General features: G+C 42.1%; 1 long non-coding RNA gene across 1 annotated transcript; it reads right to left on the reverse strand.

Moving 5' to 3' along the window:
* Positions 1–705: 705 nt before the first annotated feature.
* Positions 706–5,020, reverse strand: LOC123134369 (uncharacterized). Its single transcript, XR_006465623.1, has 4 exons — positions 4,741–5,020; positions 4,171–4,646; positions 3,317–3,479; positions 706–3,015 (listed from the first exon to the last, which is right to left on the reverse strand). It is a non-coding gene; the product is annotated as an uncharacterized lncRNA (long non-coding RNA).
* Between the last annotated feature and the right edge of the window lie 12,906 nt (positions 5,021–17,926).

Here is a 17,926-nt window from a genome sequence, read left to right on the forward strand (position 1 = left end):
AGCAAAAGAGTAAATAACTTTGGGGATCTTTAAAAAATGCATCAGTAAAACTTACAAAACCATATTTGCATATCCTCTCTCAATATTATCCTTATGTTAAACATAATTCTTGATACACCGTACAACTCTGAAAAACTTCTTTTAAAGATAAATTGTTATTCTGGGTGCCAATGCCACTTTTGCTTAATTAGCATAACAATATAGAGTATAGTAACATTCTAAGCACCATACAAAATGAAAATCAAGCAAATGAATGTTGTCTATTTATTCGGAAGTATAGATAGGACTATACTAAACTCCATATTTATTTGGCATATGACACAATAGTAATCATTATTTGCTATCAATCCAAGAACCCACGTCAGCTTTCCATCTTTCCCATCCGCACCATCATCTCTACGAGGAATCTCAAGGCCTGAACCCACTGAATGAGTTCCCAAACTACATCCATAGACAAGCAAAGCAGCAATCACTCTACCATGTAAACAAATGAAGCAAACATCATACATCGAGCGAGTAGTGTCAAGATCATATCACACGTAGGAGAGCCTATTCGAGGTAGAGGTACCTTCTTAGTGTACAGAACCGAGTACTCGTCGGCGTCGACACATCCAAAACCGCACCACCTTGCGTTGCAAAAGAGGCATAAATATTTTAATCCCCCTCCCCCCCCCCCGCGCCACCCGCTCGGGCGACAAGGGGGGTGAACCCTAGCCGCGCCGCCAACCTCACCCCCACTCCCTTCCTCGCCGCTGCCTGAGGCGGCCATCGGGCAAGCCGGGGGCACCAAGGATGGTGGCAGCGGGGCCTCGGCTGCCCTGCCTCTGGGTGGGGAGTCCCGGATCTGGAGCAGCGTCTCTTTTGGCGAGGCACGAGAGGCTCCGGCGAGTAGCCGTGCGGGTGATGGATCTCGCGTCCTGGCTGCGCGGGCGGCGGGAACCTGGTGGTCGTGGGCGGGCGGCGGCTTCTACGGTGGCCGGTGCGCGCATCTGGTGCCTCCCCTCTTCCCATGTTTGGCATGCGGCCAGCCTGGTCAGGCCGCGCTTCCCTTAGTCGCCAGTTCTGTACGCGGGGATCTAGTTCGGGCGAAATCCCTAGCCGACCATGTCCGGCCGCGCCGACGGTGTCACCTCAGGGCGTCGTTCCCCTCCTTGGAGGCGTCGGTATTGACTGATCTCCTAACTTCCCCTATCCCTAGGTCTCCCGGGCGAAAGCCCTAACTTTGTTGGGCGGTGGCGGGGTTCACGGCGCCGTTCCCTTCTTAAAGGCGCCGCTTTGGAAACCTTGGGGTTGGGTGGCGCTTGTGGGTGGTCGGTGACGACGGTGGTGCGGGCCTATCCTAGCATGGATCTACGTCCGTTGTTTGAAGATGGACTCGCATAGGTGGAGGCCATCGTTTGGCGTCCTGGTGGCGTCAATGGCGGAGGACCTACCAAGGTTGACACATCAATCTTCTCTAAAGATGGACCAGTGGAAGATGGCGACGATGACACATGTGAGTGCGTCGGAGCGGTTTGTGCCCCGGACCTGGTATGTGGCTCGGTTGGGGCCTCCGGCTTTAGATGTAGGTGAGAGGTCTGGGTATGTGACCCAACTTGCACCCCTTCAATATATGGATAGGAGTAGCAGCAGATGTTGCTAAGATGATGAATTCAGGCATATTGTTGTTCTACTTTGTAAGGTCTTCGAGAATAATCAATAAAATGGCCGCATGCATCTCCCAGATGCAGAGGCCGGGGGTCATCCTCCTTTTCTAAAAATAAATAAATATTTAAATGGTTTAATATAATCTTGTCAAATATATAGCCTTAGGATCTAATTGTGTTCATGCCAGACACACATCATATAGTTCCTTACACGAATACTATCTTTCCTCCGGTTCTTGAGTCAGCCACAAGGAGAGACCAACGAAGAAGATATATGTGTGCCTTCGCAAAACATATTGTTGTTATTTATGCAATTCTCGAGTGGTTTGTAAATTGCAAGGCACCCTAGTTAGTCCCACTCCACTGCCCACAAGAAACTAAATCACATTCTGCTGCCCATTAATTAACCCATTCTTTGTAGTAGCAACCCATAACTATGCAGGTATATTCTCATTTATTTGACATGGAATGTTAAAGAGAAAACCACGCCCATGTACTTTTCACTCAAACAAATTTGTGCTTCTATTCAGACCTAAGGATGATGAATCAAACTTGTGAGTGGCCAAGCCTATTTGTGTTTTTCAAATGCCAAAAAATACATAATCTTGTTAGAAGACTTGCAATCATCGGCAACCTTCTACTGATCTTTAGTGCAAGCATAGATTTTGTTTATTTCAGCTATACTTCAGTATATATCAAAGGCAAATTTTAAGATGGTCCCAACTGTTATGGACCGTACATTCTTTTTTATCCTAGGGTCAAAATTAAGTGAGGTAATAGGTTATCCAACGGAGGTAAAGTTCGTCCAACACTCATATTTGATAAGTGTTACAAATAATAGGAAACACCAGAACTGGTAGTACTGGTTAGCACACTATGTGTATTTTGTGAAGTTGTATGTTCAAAAACTGGTAGTTTTCTACTATTTTTAGTTAATGTCATTGAACCTAATTTCTTTTCAAAAAAAATAAAAATATTCAAGATCCAAAGAAAGGATTCAGATGGGTGGGGATTCGTGGGAGGATTTTAAGGGGCCGAGAGGTTCATGAGAAGATATTTTTTTCGTGATTTTCTCTCTTGTTGATTCGACGGGAGATATGGGAGGAGTGTTTCCTTAAATGCCCGAGGTAAGATGTGAATGGTTGCAACCTTCTTTATTTACACATGTTAATTACTTGGCCTGACTATTTAATAAAATCTATGGTTCAGATATACTCTTAGCACGTACCTCTCCCTGAGGTAAGAGGGATCATGCTAAAACTGCTCTATATCAAATGCATGAAAACTTGGACATCAATGCGTGCCTTGAATCATCTCTGCATGGCTTGAGCTTGTGCTTTGTTGAATCAAGATTATCCAATGAACATTGCTACAGAAAAAAATACATCACAAGCCTTCTAATAATAGATTCATGTAACATATATTATCCTAAAACTAATGCCAATACGTCAACTGAGACTTTGGCAGCAAAAGAATCCAAAGCATCTTAAATTAAAATATGCAAGTACATTATTTGGTGGTACTATAGTGAGTAAAAAGTTTATCTGAGAAAGGCATCTTCAATGCAATTTGCACTTTTTGTGATACAAAAAACTACAGAAAAAAATCATGGGTATAAACACGCTATTAATATCAATATATATTTCAGAAAGAAAAAAGAAAATCATTACCTAGTGACCACTCCATTCATCATAATCTGACGACAAAGTTGAGGGTTGAACATCACCAACATATTACGAAGTTGATGGAACATATGTGTCAGGATGTCAAGTCACTGGAATTTAATCGGTTGCATACCTAAATCCCTTGGCCAAGAGTGTGATGCCGATTAAGCTGAAAAACAAAACACATCTTGTGATGAAGCATTTGAAGGAAGCAATTGTAGATATGGAAGGAATTAACATGTCAGTCTTGCTGTTGCAAATAAATGTGGTGAAGATAGAAGAATATGCTAGGAAGGCAAGGTATCTTCAGCCTAATTATCTTACTTCAATACTTCAGTGTCAACGTCTGCAAAGCAAAAGAACTATTTATAAGACAGGTTAACTCATTTTCTCCAATATGGACATCAGACAGCTCAGGTTGAGTCAAAGTTCTTAAACCCCGTCTGACTGTTGGATAGAACATACATCGGAAAGGTTCAGATAACAAATCGAGTCTCCACCTTTAGATAGAACTGGCCATGGGAAGTGGAACTTTTCAGCTCAGACAGTATCTTGCATTGGCATTAGGAAACGTGTTATGACACCAGATGTCCAGCATGCACATAGTCCTATTAGCGATTTTACGTAACAAATACAGTCAACTTGTAGCAACCTGTACATATTTACTATGAGTAAAACTACTCATCTGACATACCAAACAAAATCATGTACAAATTTGTTTACAGCAAAGTACTTCGGTAGTGTAGCAAACTAAGCAAAGTATCCCACTTATGCCCTGGATGGATCGTTTTGCAAGGACACACATACAACATATGTGCAGAGAGGGCGAATGATCTAAGAGAGAGGCGGTGGCGGCTTACTATGGGCTCGCATTTGCATGCAGTGTTGCTCCGGCTACATGGAGAAGAATTGCTTCGACCCCAGAAGCCCCTTGATTATTACGCATATGACGACCATGACGTCGTGCTTAGGAGAGACATAAAATCATTTTGCTCTCTTCATTTGCATCTGTCAATCGTGCAATCTATTTTCATGGAGTAAAAAACACGCCAGGATCTGAATGTCGATCTGGATCCAAGGTGATTAGAACGAGAAAAAAACAACATTACTCTATGAGGGGACGTAATGCATACATATCAGATGTACTCGATGAGGGTCGTGGTGTCATGTTCAGCAGCTGATCCATCTTTGCACGACCCTGTTGGCTTCCATGCCGAGGGCCACCTTGAACCCGGGTATGGTGCGGCCGCTCCTCTTGATGCCCCATACCCTCATCGCTACCGGCCTCGCTCGAACGGCTGACTTGGCCCGCACGACGAGTTAGCCACTGCGTCATCTATGGGTGAGCAAAGAGGGACAAGAGGTTAATATGCGGATCTTGGACTCTTGGTGGCGTCGGCTTGGAGAAATCTGGGTGGGTGAAACCATACCGGGCGAGAGGAATCCAGCGGTGTCGATGACCCATGCGACCAGACCCGACAATGACGAAGTTGCGAGGAGTATTCGCGATGGCGCAGCGGCGGCGTCGTGGTACCATGAAAATTCCCTGATGGCGGCGGCGTGGGCTTCGTCGTCGTCCCAGGAAGATCCCGCGATGGCGGCGGCGTGGGCTTCGTCATCGTCCTAGGAAGATCCCGCGATGGCAGCGGCGGCGTGCTTCAGGATCACCATAAGAACCGAGGAGAGGTCGGCGGCGTGATTTGATCTTTAGGCATTGCTGGTGATTGATTCTTTCATAAAGACATTACTAAATAAGTTGTGTCAACATGAAAAGTCTTGATTCATTCAGATTTTTTTGTTGTGTGCGAGGGTGAAACGAAACAAAACCGGTGGGGTGGGGGAGGAGACGAAAAAATAACGGTGGTGGGGGATGACGAAAATAAACCAGCGAAAATAAACCGCGTGGACTATTCACCAACTGCTCCATTAGGAGTAGAGACTATACTCAATTCATAAGAATGACAATAGCACTCTCGGGATTGGTGCTTTAAATGAGAAGGTGATGAATCAACAATAAAAGTAAATAACATAAAACTAAATAGATAGGCCCTTCGCAGAGGGAAGCAGAGATTTGCAGCACTGCCAGAGCTTGAAGCTTAAATCAGAGATGAATACATTTTGAGAGGTGTGCTTTTCCTTTCAACGTCACGACAAACGTATTTTCAATATCTTCCATGCTAAACACATTATCTATTGTTCCCAAGTGGAAAGGTAAAGTTTACTCCCCCTCAACCATACAAACACAAGCCATGGCTAGCCAAATTCACGGGTGCCCTCCAAACAATCAACTTTCTGGGGGAGTTTGTTTCATTATATTCTTCTTTAATTTCAATTACACGACTGGGCATCCCAATTACTAGCCTCTCTGAAAGATCATGGATATTCGCCTAGAGGGGGGTGAATAGGTGCTTTAAAATAATTACAGTTTAGGCTTGAACAAATACGGAATAAAACTAGCATTTAATTTGTCAAGCACTGAACCTAAAACTACTAGGCTCACCTATGTGCACCAACAACTTATGCTAAGCAAGATAAACAACTAAGTGATAGCAGTATATATATCATGAAACACTAAGGCTATCACAAAGTAAAGTGCATAAGTAAAAGGCTCAGGTAAGAGATAACCAAGGCATGCGGAGATGATGATGTATCCTGAAGTTCACACCCTTGCGGATGTTAATCTCCGTTTGGAGCAGTGTGGAGGCACAATGCTCCCCAAAAAGCCACTAGGTCCACTGTAATCTCCTCACGGCCTCGCACAATGCAAGATGTCGTGATTCCACTAAGGGGCCCTCGAGGGCGGTCACCGAACCCATACAAATGGCAACCTTTGGGGGCGGTCACCGAACCCGTACACCTTGGCAACCTTGGGGCGGTCACTAGAACACGTACAAATTGCTCGGGGTAATCTCCACAACCTAATTGGAGACCCCAATGCAAGCCCGGAGCTTTACACCACAACGGTTGAGCTCCGTAGCACCACCAACCATCTAGGGTGCCCAAGCACCCAAGAGGAACAAGATCTAGGGTACCAGGCACCCAAGAGTAATAAGCTTCTCAACTTTTCACTTCCATGTATCACCGTGGAGAACTCAAACCGATGCAACTAATGCAATGACAAGGGCACACGAGTGCCCAAGTCCCTCACTCTAAGATCCCACCAAAGCAACGAAAACTATGGAGTAATATGAGAGGAAGAACAAGGACAACACCAAGAACTCCAAGATCTAGATCCAAGAGGTTCCCCTCGCATAGAGGAGAAAGTGATTGGAGGAAATGTGGATCGAGATCTCCTCTCTCCTTTCTCCCAAAAACTAGCAAGAATCCATGGAGGGATTGAGAGATAGCAAGCTCGAAGAAGGTCAACAATGGGGGAAGAACACGAGATGGACGGATTAGATTCATTGGGGAAGAAGACCCCCTTTTATACCCCCCCCCCAAAAAAAATCCAACCGTTATGTGCACATGCCGTGCACAAGCGGTACTACCGCTCCTAGGAGGTACTACCTCTACAAGCCAAGTAGTATAGAGAAACGGTGGTACTAGGAGGCGACAGGGCGGCAGTACCGCATAGAGCGGTACCACCGCGCCCTACTACCGACCTAGTACCACGAGAGCAGAAAAGACAGTAGCAGCCCAAAAATAACCAGTAGTGGCAACGACAATAGACTTCCAGTGGTACCGCACGGGCGGTACTACTGCCCCCTACTACCGTGCCACTGCCGCTTGATGTCTAGTACGCAACCTTCTCCTTGTAGACGTTGTTGGGCCTCCAAGTGCAAAGGTTTGTAGGACTGTAGCAAATTTCCCTCAAGTGGATGACCTAAGGTTTATCAATCCGTGGGAGGCATAGGATGAAGATGGTCTCTCTCAAACAACCCTGCAACCAAATAAAAAAGAGTCTCTTGTGTCCCCAACACACCCAATACATTGGTAAATTGTATAGGTGCACTAGTTCGGCGAAGAGATGGTGATACAAGTGCAATATGGATGGTAGATATGAGTATTTGTAATCTGAAGATATAAAAACAGCAAGGTAACTAATGATAAAAGTGAGCGTAAAAGGTATTGCAATGGTAGGAAACAAGGCCTAAGGTTCATACTTTCACTAGTGGCTACAGAGGCTTGCGGCGGTGGAACTCCCGATCTATCTTGCTCCTGGATGTTTTTGGGGTATATGGATATATATATAGGCGAAAGAAGTCGGTCAGGGGAGCCACGAGGGGCCCACGAGGGTGGGGGCGCGCCCAGGGGGGTAGGGCGCGCCTCCCTGCCTCGTGGCTTCCTCGTTGCTTCCTGACGTCTACTCCAAGTCTCCTGGATTGCTTCCGTTCCAAAAATAACTCTCTTGAAGGTTTCATTCCGTTTGGACTCCGTTTGATATTCCTTTTCTTCGAAACACTGAAATAGGCAAAGAAACAACAATTTGGGTTGGGCCTCCGGTTAATATGTTAGTCCCAAAAATGATATAAAAGTGTATAGTAAAGCCCATAAACATCCAAAACAGGTAATATAATAGCATGGAACAATCAAAAATTATAGATACGTTGGAGACGTATCAAGCATCCCCAAGTTTAATTCCCGCTCGTCCCCGAGTAGGTAAATGATAAAAACAGAATTTTTTGATGTGGAATGCTACCTAGCATATTTCTCAATGTAATTCTCTTTATTGTGGCATGAATGTTCAGATCCAAATGATTCAAGACAAAAGCTTAGTATTGACATAAAAATAGTAATACTTCAATCATACTAACAAAGCAATCATGTCTTCTCAAAATAACATGGCTAAAGAAAGCTATCCCTACAAAATCATATAGTCTGGCTATGCTCTATCTTCATCACACAAATTTAAATCATGCACAACCCCGATGACAAGCCAAGCAATTGTTTCATACTTTTGATGTTCTCAAACTTTTTCAACTTTCACGCAGTACATGAGCGTGAGCCAAGGACATAGCACTATATGTGGAATAGAATGGTGGTTGTGGAGAAGACAAAAAAGGAGAAGATAATCTCACATCAACTAGGCGTATCAACGGGCTATGGAGATGCCCATTAATAGATATCAATGTGAGTGAGTAGGGATTGCCATGCAACGGATGCACTAGAGTTATAAGTGTATGAAAGCTCAACCAAAGAAACTAAGTGAGTGTGCATCCAACTTGCTTGCTCATGAAGACCTAGGGCATTTTGAGGAAGCCCATCATTGGAATATACAATCCAAGTTCTATAATGTAAAATTCCCACTAGTATATGAAAGTGACAACATAGGAGACTCTATATCATGAAGATCATGGTGCTACTTTGAAGCACAAGTGTGGAAAGGATAGTAACATTGTCCCTTCTCTCTTTTTCTCTCATTTTTTTTATTTTGGTGGGCTTATTTGGCCTCTCTTTTTTATTATTTGGGCTTCTTTGGCCTCTTTTATTTTTCATAAAGTCCGAAGTCTCATCCCGACTTGTGGGGGAATCATAGTCTCCATCATCCTTTCCTCACTTGGGACAATGCTCTAATAATGAATATCATCACACTTTTATTTACTTACAACTCAAGAATTACAACTCAATACTTAGAACAAAATATGACTCTATGTGAATGCCTCCGGCGGTGTACCGGGATATGCAATGAATCAAGAGTGACATGTATGAAAGAATTATCAAGGTGGCTTTGTCACAAGTACGATGTCAACTACATGATCATGCAAAAGCAATATGACAATGATGGAGCGTGTCATAATAAACGGAACGGTGGAAAGTTTCATGGCAATATATCTCAGAATGGCTATGGAAATGCCATAATAGGTAGGTATGGTGGCTGTTTTTAGGAAGATATATGGTGGGTGTATGGTACCGATGAAAGTTGCGCGGCACAAGAGAGGCTAGCAATGGTGGAAGGGTGAGAGTGTGTATAATCCATGGACTCAACATTAGTCATAAAGAACGCATATACTTATTGCAAAAATCTACAAGTTATCAAAAAGAAATACTACGCGCATGCTCCTAGGGGGATAGATTGGTAGGAAAAGACCATCGCTCGTCGCCGACCGCCACTCATAAGGAAGACAATCAATAAATAAATCATGCTCCAACTTCATCACATAACGGTTCACCATACATGCATGCTACGGGAATCACAAACTTCAACACAAGTATTCCTCAAATTCACAACTACTCCACTAGCATGACTCTAATATCACCATCTTCATATCTCAAAACAATCATAAGGAATCAAACTTCTCATAGTATTCAATGCACTTTCTATGATGGTTTTTATTATACCCAACTTGGATGCCCATCATATTAGGACTATTTTTATAACCAAAGCAAATACCATGATGTTCTAAAAGACTCAAAATAATATAAGTGAAGCACGAGAGATCAATAATTTCTACAAAATAAAACCACTGTTGTGCTCTAAAAAGATATAAGTGAAGCACTAGAGCAAAATTGTCTAGCTCAAAAGATATAAGTGAAGCACATAGAGTATTCTAATAAATTCCGAATCATGTGTGTCTCTCCCAAAAGGTGTGTACAGCAAGGATGATTGTGGTAAACTAAAAAGCAAAGACTCATGTCATACAAGATGCTCCAAGCAAAACACATATCATGTGGTGAATAAAAATATAGCTCCAAGTAAAGATACCGATAGACGGAGACGAAAGAGGGGATGCCTTCCGGGGAATCCCCAAGCTTAGGCTTTTGGTTGTCCTTGAATTATCTTGGGGTGCCATGGGCATCCCCAAGCTTAGGATATTGCCACTCCTTATTCCATAGTCCATCGAATCTTTACCCAAAACTTGAAAACTTCACAACACAAAACTCAAGAGAAAACTCGTAAGCTCCGTTAGTATAAGAAAATAAAACCACCACTTAGGTACTGTTGTGAACTCATTATAAATTCATATTGGTGTAATATATACTGTATTCCAACTTCTCTATGGTTCATACCCTCCGATACTACTCATAGATTCATCAAAATAAGCAAAAAACACATAGAAAACAGAATCTGTCAAGAACAGAACAGTCTGTAGTAATATGTATCAAACGTATACTTCTGTAACACCAACAATTCTGAAATAAATTGGTGGACCTGAGTAATTTGTATATTAATCATCTTCAAAAAGAATCAACCTAAAATCACTCTCCAGTAAAAAATGGCAGCTAATCTCGTGAGTGCAAAAGTTTCTGTTTTTTACAGCAAGATTACATAGACTTCACCCAAGTCTTCCCAAAGGTTCTACTTGGTACAAACACTAATTAAAACATAAAACACATCTAAACATAGGCTAGATGAATTATTTATTACTAAACAGGAGCAAAAGTAAAGAACAAAAATAAAATTGGGTTGCCTCCCAACAAGCGCTAACGTTTAACGCCCCTAGCTATGCATGATGATTTCAAATGATGCTCATATAAGAGATAAGAATTGAAACATAACAGGAGCATCATGAAGCATATGACTAGCACATTTAAGCCTAACCCACTTCCTATGCATAGGGATTTTGTGAGCAAACAACTTATGGGAACAATAATCAACTAGCATAGGAAGGCAAAACAAGCAAAACTTCAAGATTTTAAGCACATAGGGAGGAAACTTGATATTATTGCAATTCCTACAAGCATATGTTCCTCCCTCATAATAATTTTCAGTAGCATCATGAATGAATTAAACAATATAAACATCACATAAAGCATTCTTTTCATTATCTACAAGCATAGAATTTTTATTACTCTCCACATAAGCAAAATTCTTCTCATTCGGAATAGTGGGAGTATCATAAGAGACTGGAATACTATAAATTGTTTCCATATTAAAAGAGTAATGTTCAGAAAAAGGGTAATCATAATCATGACAAGTTTATAAATATAATCATCACTACTTTTTATAGCATAAGTTTCATCACAATAATCATCATAAGTAGCAACTTTGTTCTCATCATAATCAATTGAAACCTCTTCCAAAATAGTGGATTCATCACTAAATAAAGTCATGACCTCTCCAAATCCACTTTCATAAATATTATAAGATTCAACACCCTCCAAAATAGTGGGATCATTACTTCCTAAAGTTCACACTCTTCCAAACCCACTTTCATCAATATAACCATCATAAATAGGAGGCATGCTATCATCATAATAAATTTTCTCATTGAAACTTGGGAGGCTAAAAATATCATCTTCATTAAACGTAGCATCCCCAAGCTTGGGACAAACATTAATTGCAGCAAATATATTCTCAAACATGTCATTCTCATCAAACATAGCATCCCCAAGCTTGGGCCTTTTCATATCATAAGCATAATTAGCACCAATAGTATAGCAATTATCATCATCACAATGAGTAATAGGAGCAACATCATTTGGGAGGGATACCTTTCTACCTTTGCTTCTCTGTCTTTTCTTTTTCTTCTTCACATCATGTGTGGGTTTAACCCTCTTTTTGGATCTCCTTATTAATGAGATTGGTTGAATAGAAGGCTCCTCCTCGTTACCTGATTCATCATAAGAAATAATAGGAAGATATTGGGAAGTCTCTTCCCTTTCATTAGTATTCTCTTCATCTTCTATTTGTTTTCTTGTCTTTATGTAATTGGCAATATAAAGATTTTCAATGCAATTCACTGCACAATACATATAAATTTCTTCTAGATCAAAATCAAGAACTTTATCAAGGACAAATTTTGGAAGATCCTTAGTTATACATTTGATTTCTTCATAACCCACAAGCAAACTAAGTTCATTATGATGTGCAAGAGAAATCAAGTCATCACAATTTTTGGACAAGATTTGATCATGAAACAATTTGCATTGGGTATTTAAATGATCAAGTTCATTGCAAAGTTCACAAGGATGGCAAAGAAATTATAAACTTTCAGCACAAACTTCTAGCCTCTCTTGCAACCATTTAGTTTCTAAATACTTATGCCTCTTGCAAAATCTATCTTCCCTATTTGGTGTGTACTTGCAAACTCTATACACTCCACAAAAGTTGACATGCTTATAAGAGACATTTTCATCATGACTAGTGCAATCATCATTAGTACTATGGATATTCAAAGAGTTCATACTAACAAAATTGCAAGCATGCTCATCATTCAAAGATTTAGTGTCAAACATTCTAATGCATTCTTCTTCTAACATTTTGGCACAATTATCGGAATCCTTATTTTCATGAAAGATATTAAAAAGATGAAGCATATGAGGCACCCTCAATTCCATTTTTTTTGAAATTTTCTTTTATAGACTAAACTAGTGATAAAACAAGGAACTAAAAGATTCGATTGCAAGATCTAAAGATATACCTTCAAGCACTCACCTCCCCAGCAACGGCGCCAGAAAAGAGCTTCATGTCTACTACGCAACCTTCTCCTTGTAGACGTTGTTGGGCCTCCATGTGCAGAGGTTTGTAGGATAGTAGCAAATTTCCCTCAAGTGGATGACCTAAGGTTTATCAATCCGTGGGAGGCGTGGGATGAAGATGGTCTCTCTCAAACAACTCTGCAACCAAATAACAAAGAGTCTCTTGTGTCCCCAACACACCCAATACAATGGTAAATTGTATAGGTGCACTAGTTCGATGAAGAGATGGTGATACAAGTGCAATATGGATGGTAGATATGAGTATTTGTAATCTAAAAATATAAAAATAACAAGGTAACTAATGATAAAAGTGTGTGTAAATGGTATTGCAATGGTAGGAAACAAGGCCTAAGGTTCATACTTTCACTACTGGAAGTTCTCTCAACAATAATAACAAAACTAGATCATATAACTATCCCTCAACATGCAACAAAGAGTCACTCCAAAGTAACTAATAGCGGAGAACAAACGAAGAGATTATTGTAGGGTACGAAACCACCTCAAAGTTATCCTTTCCGGTCGATCTATTCAAGAGTCCGTAGTAAAATAACACGAAGCTATTCTTTCCGTTTGATCTATCATAGAGTTCATACTAGAATAACACCTTAAGACACAAATCAACCAAAACCCTAATGTCACATAGATACTCCAATGTCACCTCAAGTATCCGTGGGCATGATCATACGATATGCATCACACAATCTCAGATTCATCTATTCAGCCAACACAAAGTACTTCAAAGAGTGCCCCAAAGTTTCTACCAGAGAGTCAAAAGGAAAACGTGTGCCAACCCCTATGCATAAGTTCACTGCACCCGCAAGTTGATCACCAAAACATACATCAAGTAGATCACGTGAATATCCCATTGTCACCATAGATAAGCACGGCAAGACATACATCAAGTGTTCTCAAATCCTTAAAGACTCAATCCGACAAGATAACTTCAAAGGGAAAACTCAATTCATCACAAGAGAGTAGAGGGGGAGAAACATCATAAGATCCAACTATAATAGCAAAGCTCGCGATACATCAAGATCGTATCACCTCAAGAACACGAGAGAGAGAGAGAGATCAAACACATAGCTACTGGTACATACCCTCAGCCTCGAGGGTGAACTACTCCCTCCTCATCATGGAGAGCGTCGAGATGATGAAGATGGCCACCGGTGATGGATTCCCCCTCCGGCAGGGTGCTGGAACAGGCTCCCGAGAGGTTTTTGGTGGCTACAGAGGCTTGCGGCGGTAGAACTCCCGATCTATCTTGCTCCTGGATGTTTTTGGGGTATATGAATATATATAGGCGAAAGAAGTCGGTCAGGAGTGCCACGAGGGGCCCACGAGGGTGGGGGCGCGCCCAGGAGGGTAGGGCATGCCTCCCTGCCTCGTGGCTTCCTCATTGCTTCCCTGAAATCTACTCCAAGTCTCCTGGATTGCTTCCGTTCCAAAAATAACTCTCCCGAAGGTTTCATTCCGTTTGGACTCCATTTGATATTCCTTTTCTTCAAAACACTGAAATAGGAAAAAAACAATTTAGGCTGGGCCTCCAGTTAATAGGTTAGTCCCAAAAATGATATAAAAGTGTATAGTAAAGCCCATAAAATCCAAAAAAGGTAATATAATATCATGGAACAATCAAAAATTATAGATACGTTGGAGACGTATCACCGTTCATTTACAGGAGCACGGAAACAAGCGGAAGAGAATGTGGTAGCTCATAGCAGAAGTACCGTATGAGCGGTACTACCGTGGAGTGGAGCGGAGCAGTACTACCATTTGGGAGCTGAAAACTGCCCAAGAGAAACATATGTAGTCAAGAAGATCGAAATTGCAATAACTACTGCAAACGAACTCCGAATTCAGCAAACTCAAGCTTGTTGGTTAGATGATGATGAGTACTATCCAACAACGGTTGGTTATATTAAGAACTAGCAAAGGAGAATAAATGCTAATAGGATAAGGAAGAGGACCTTCGCACAAGATGAACTAGTAAACTCTCCAACATTCAAAACATACTAGATGGAGCAAACGAAATCCATTCTAGATGAACTTGAGCTTGTCATGAAGGTGACCATAAGCTCAAAGACTCTCAAAGCAAAAGGCGAAACAAGAACCAAGAAAGATGATGCCAAGAATGTAGTGGGTTGATCTCTCTATGAATGGTACAATCAAGCTACTCACTCGAGAGCCCCCCTTGATAGTATGGCTATCAATCCTATAACCCGGTCTCCCAGCTAACCATGAGACCGGTAAAATAGAAAACCTATCAAGGTCAAACCTTTGCCTTATGCATAGTCCACTTGAGCTAAATGATGACAATCTTGACCTCCTCAAGATGGACCACCTTTCTTGATTGCGCCGGCTCGATGAAGACTAGTAGATTGCTGCCCCATACTCCACTATGGGTGAGCTCTCTTCGGCACATCTTCACATGTCCATTGTCACCACAATGGATGGCGAGCTTAAAGCATGTGATCTCTTCATGATGCTCCACATGAACTTGCACACCGCAACCTTGATGACGATCACCACATGATGTCATCCTCCATGGGTTATATATCTTCCTTTTGATGCATGACCATGGAAACATACCTAACCCCACAAACAACTCTCACATAGATCACCGGTTAGTACACAAAGTGAAATGGACAATGCTTACCATACCATGAGATCACTTGATCCCACTTGGTACATCTTCTACGCTTTGTGTGTTGATCAACTTGAATCACTCTTTGTACTTAGTCTTGATCAACCTTGAATCTTTCCAACTCTCTTCATTAATATGATGTCTTGAAGGCAAATATGAATGTTCATACAATCTTCTTCTTCAAGACAAGCTTGCAATAGGCTCAACTCTCACGTGGCCTGCTACTTCTTGAGCTTGCGTTGATTTTTTTCCTTGAAGAGGAAAGGGTGATGCAGCAAAGTAGAGATAAGTATTTCCCTCAATTAAGAATTGTAGCAACCCGACCTCAAACGGTCAAGCCTCTGTGTATCAGTGCCATCCCTGGATTAGTATGTTGTCACACACAGTACATTAGTTTATATATCAAAGTGCAATCACATGTATAAATAACATAAAACTGATGTATACCTCCTAAGTCTCAGCAGAAACAGTTAATCGGGTGTGGAGTCCCATCAATGCCATTGACAGGTTGAGTGTAGACCGTAACCCTGTATCATAACTCTTACTCATCAAAGAAATATCTGTAACATGAGACGTTGCAGCCGTGTAGGTTAGTACATTGAATGTACCGGCAAGATCACTTTAAGAAGAACATATGATAAAACTATACTATATGCAATATGCTTTGTGGCTCTGTGTTTGAGTTTTGTTTGCGTAAAAGCTGGTTTTATTTTCCCTACAACAAAGGAATATCAGGAGTCTTCACTACGGAGTTATATATGACATTGTTCCGCCAACTGATGTATCATAGCCCAAATCATCATAAGTTGCCCACAATTAAGTTTGTTGGTCCGATGTTGAGAGTTCTGAGATAGATCCAAGTCTAAAGGCTCAAACTGTACGTAACCATGGACACGGCTAATCGATTAGGTTTTAACCCTCTGTAGAGGTTTGTACACTTTACCCACAAGATTCGATCCCTCCCTTTTCGTCCTTGCACTTTAGATCATTTGAGAACAGGACGATCAAAACATGGTCTTCCGAAGATTTCCTCTGACCAATGTTCAGTGCCCATCCATTCCTACTGTAGTTCTACATCTGCTGGCACCGTCCCGGCTAGAGTCACCACTACACTACTGGAATTAGGATCTTTGCCATCACCCATCTCTTTGCCGTCAACCAGCTCATGGCAAAAAAGGTCTTTGCCATCAGCTTATAGAAACCTGACAGCAAAGATCATGTTTGTCATCAGCAAGCTTTTTGCCGTCCGCTAGCGGACGGCATAGAAGCTTTGCCATCTGCTAGTAGGCAGCAAAGAGGGAGGGTGGCCCACTAACGAGTACCACCTAACTGCCACTTTCTTTGCCCTCTGCTAGCGGACGACAAAGATTCTTTGCCGTTCGCTAGCAGACGGCAAAGAGAACGACACCTAACGGCTACGTACGGCCCACCCCATACCTCCCACTCTCTCCATCTCTCTTTCTCTCTCACTCCACCATTCTGACCCCGACCCCGACCGCCGCCGCCGCTCCCGACCGCCGCCGCCGCTCCCGACCACCACCATCCTCGCCGCCCCTGACTCCCCTACCGCCCCACCGTGCCGGTCCACCACTCGCCACCCCGCGGCCTGTTGCGCCCCCGCGGCACCTGCAACCACTACCCCGACGCCCTCGCCGCCCCAACGCCCTCGCATCTTTGCCACCCTGTGGTCTCTTACTCCATCGCCCCAACGCCCTCGCCGCCCCGCCGCCCCAACAAAAAGGTGCCCCGACGCCCTCGCCGCCTCCACCGGCCCAGCGCCCCGCCGCGTCGACAACCATGGGCCACGCCGTCCCAACGCCCTAACCGCCCCGACACCCCGTCACATCGATGCCTAGCCGAACCACTCCGGTGAGCTCCCCCCTATTTTTTTCTTTTTTTTTCTACTGCTACTAATTAGGTTAGTTAGTACTAGTGTTACTTTCTTTTTTTCTACTACTTGTAATTAGGTTAGTTAGTATTGTTATTCAGATTCATTGTGAAATCCCCAACTGAATATGTAGCTGCTATTCAGATTCATTGTGAAATCTTCAACTGAATGTATAGATGCTTTTCACATTACGAGAGAAATAGTTGTAAGTGACACTGAGTGAGGATCTACTTAATTTCATCTGTTGAATGTGCAGTAGAGCATATCTTGATTTATCTTTGAATTGTAAGTTATAGATGACACCTGGTTAAGCTTGCACATCTTTTTCTGTGGATTTCACAGAGCAAGATTTGATGCATATATAACTTGATTACATTTATTAGGAGGGAGTTTTTTTGCAAGTGAACGATGATGTTATCATGTTGTAGTATTCTCCCTCTATTTTGTAATTTTCTTAATCTTTTGAGATATTGTTGCTATTGTGAAATTTGTATTGTTGTGAACCAATTGGCTTGACTATTAGGGTGCAAAAAAATTTTGAACACCCCATGTTGAATTTCTCGATCCGCCACTACTGTTAGTTAGGTTAGTTTGATTTTCTAGGTTAGTTTGATTTTCTAGGTTAGTTAGGTTAGTTCTAGGTTAGTTAGGTTAGTTTGTAGGTTATTTCTTGAAAAAAATATTAGGAGAAGAAAACAAGAAGAATAAGAAGAAGAGGAGGGAG

Source organism: Triticum aestivum, chromosome 6B (genome assembly GCF_018294505.1).
Source record: "Triticum aestivum cultivar Chinese Spring chromosome 6B, IWGSC CS RefSeq v2.1, whole genome shotgun sequence".
Taxonomy (NCBI): domain Eukaryota; kingdom Viridiplantae; phylum Streptophyta; class Magnoliopsida; order Poales; family Poaceae; genus Triticum; species Triticum aestivum.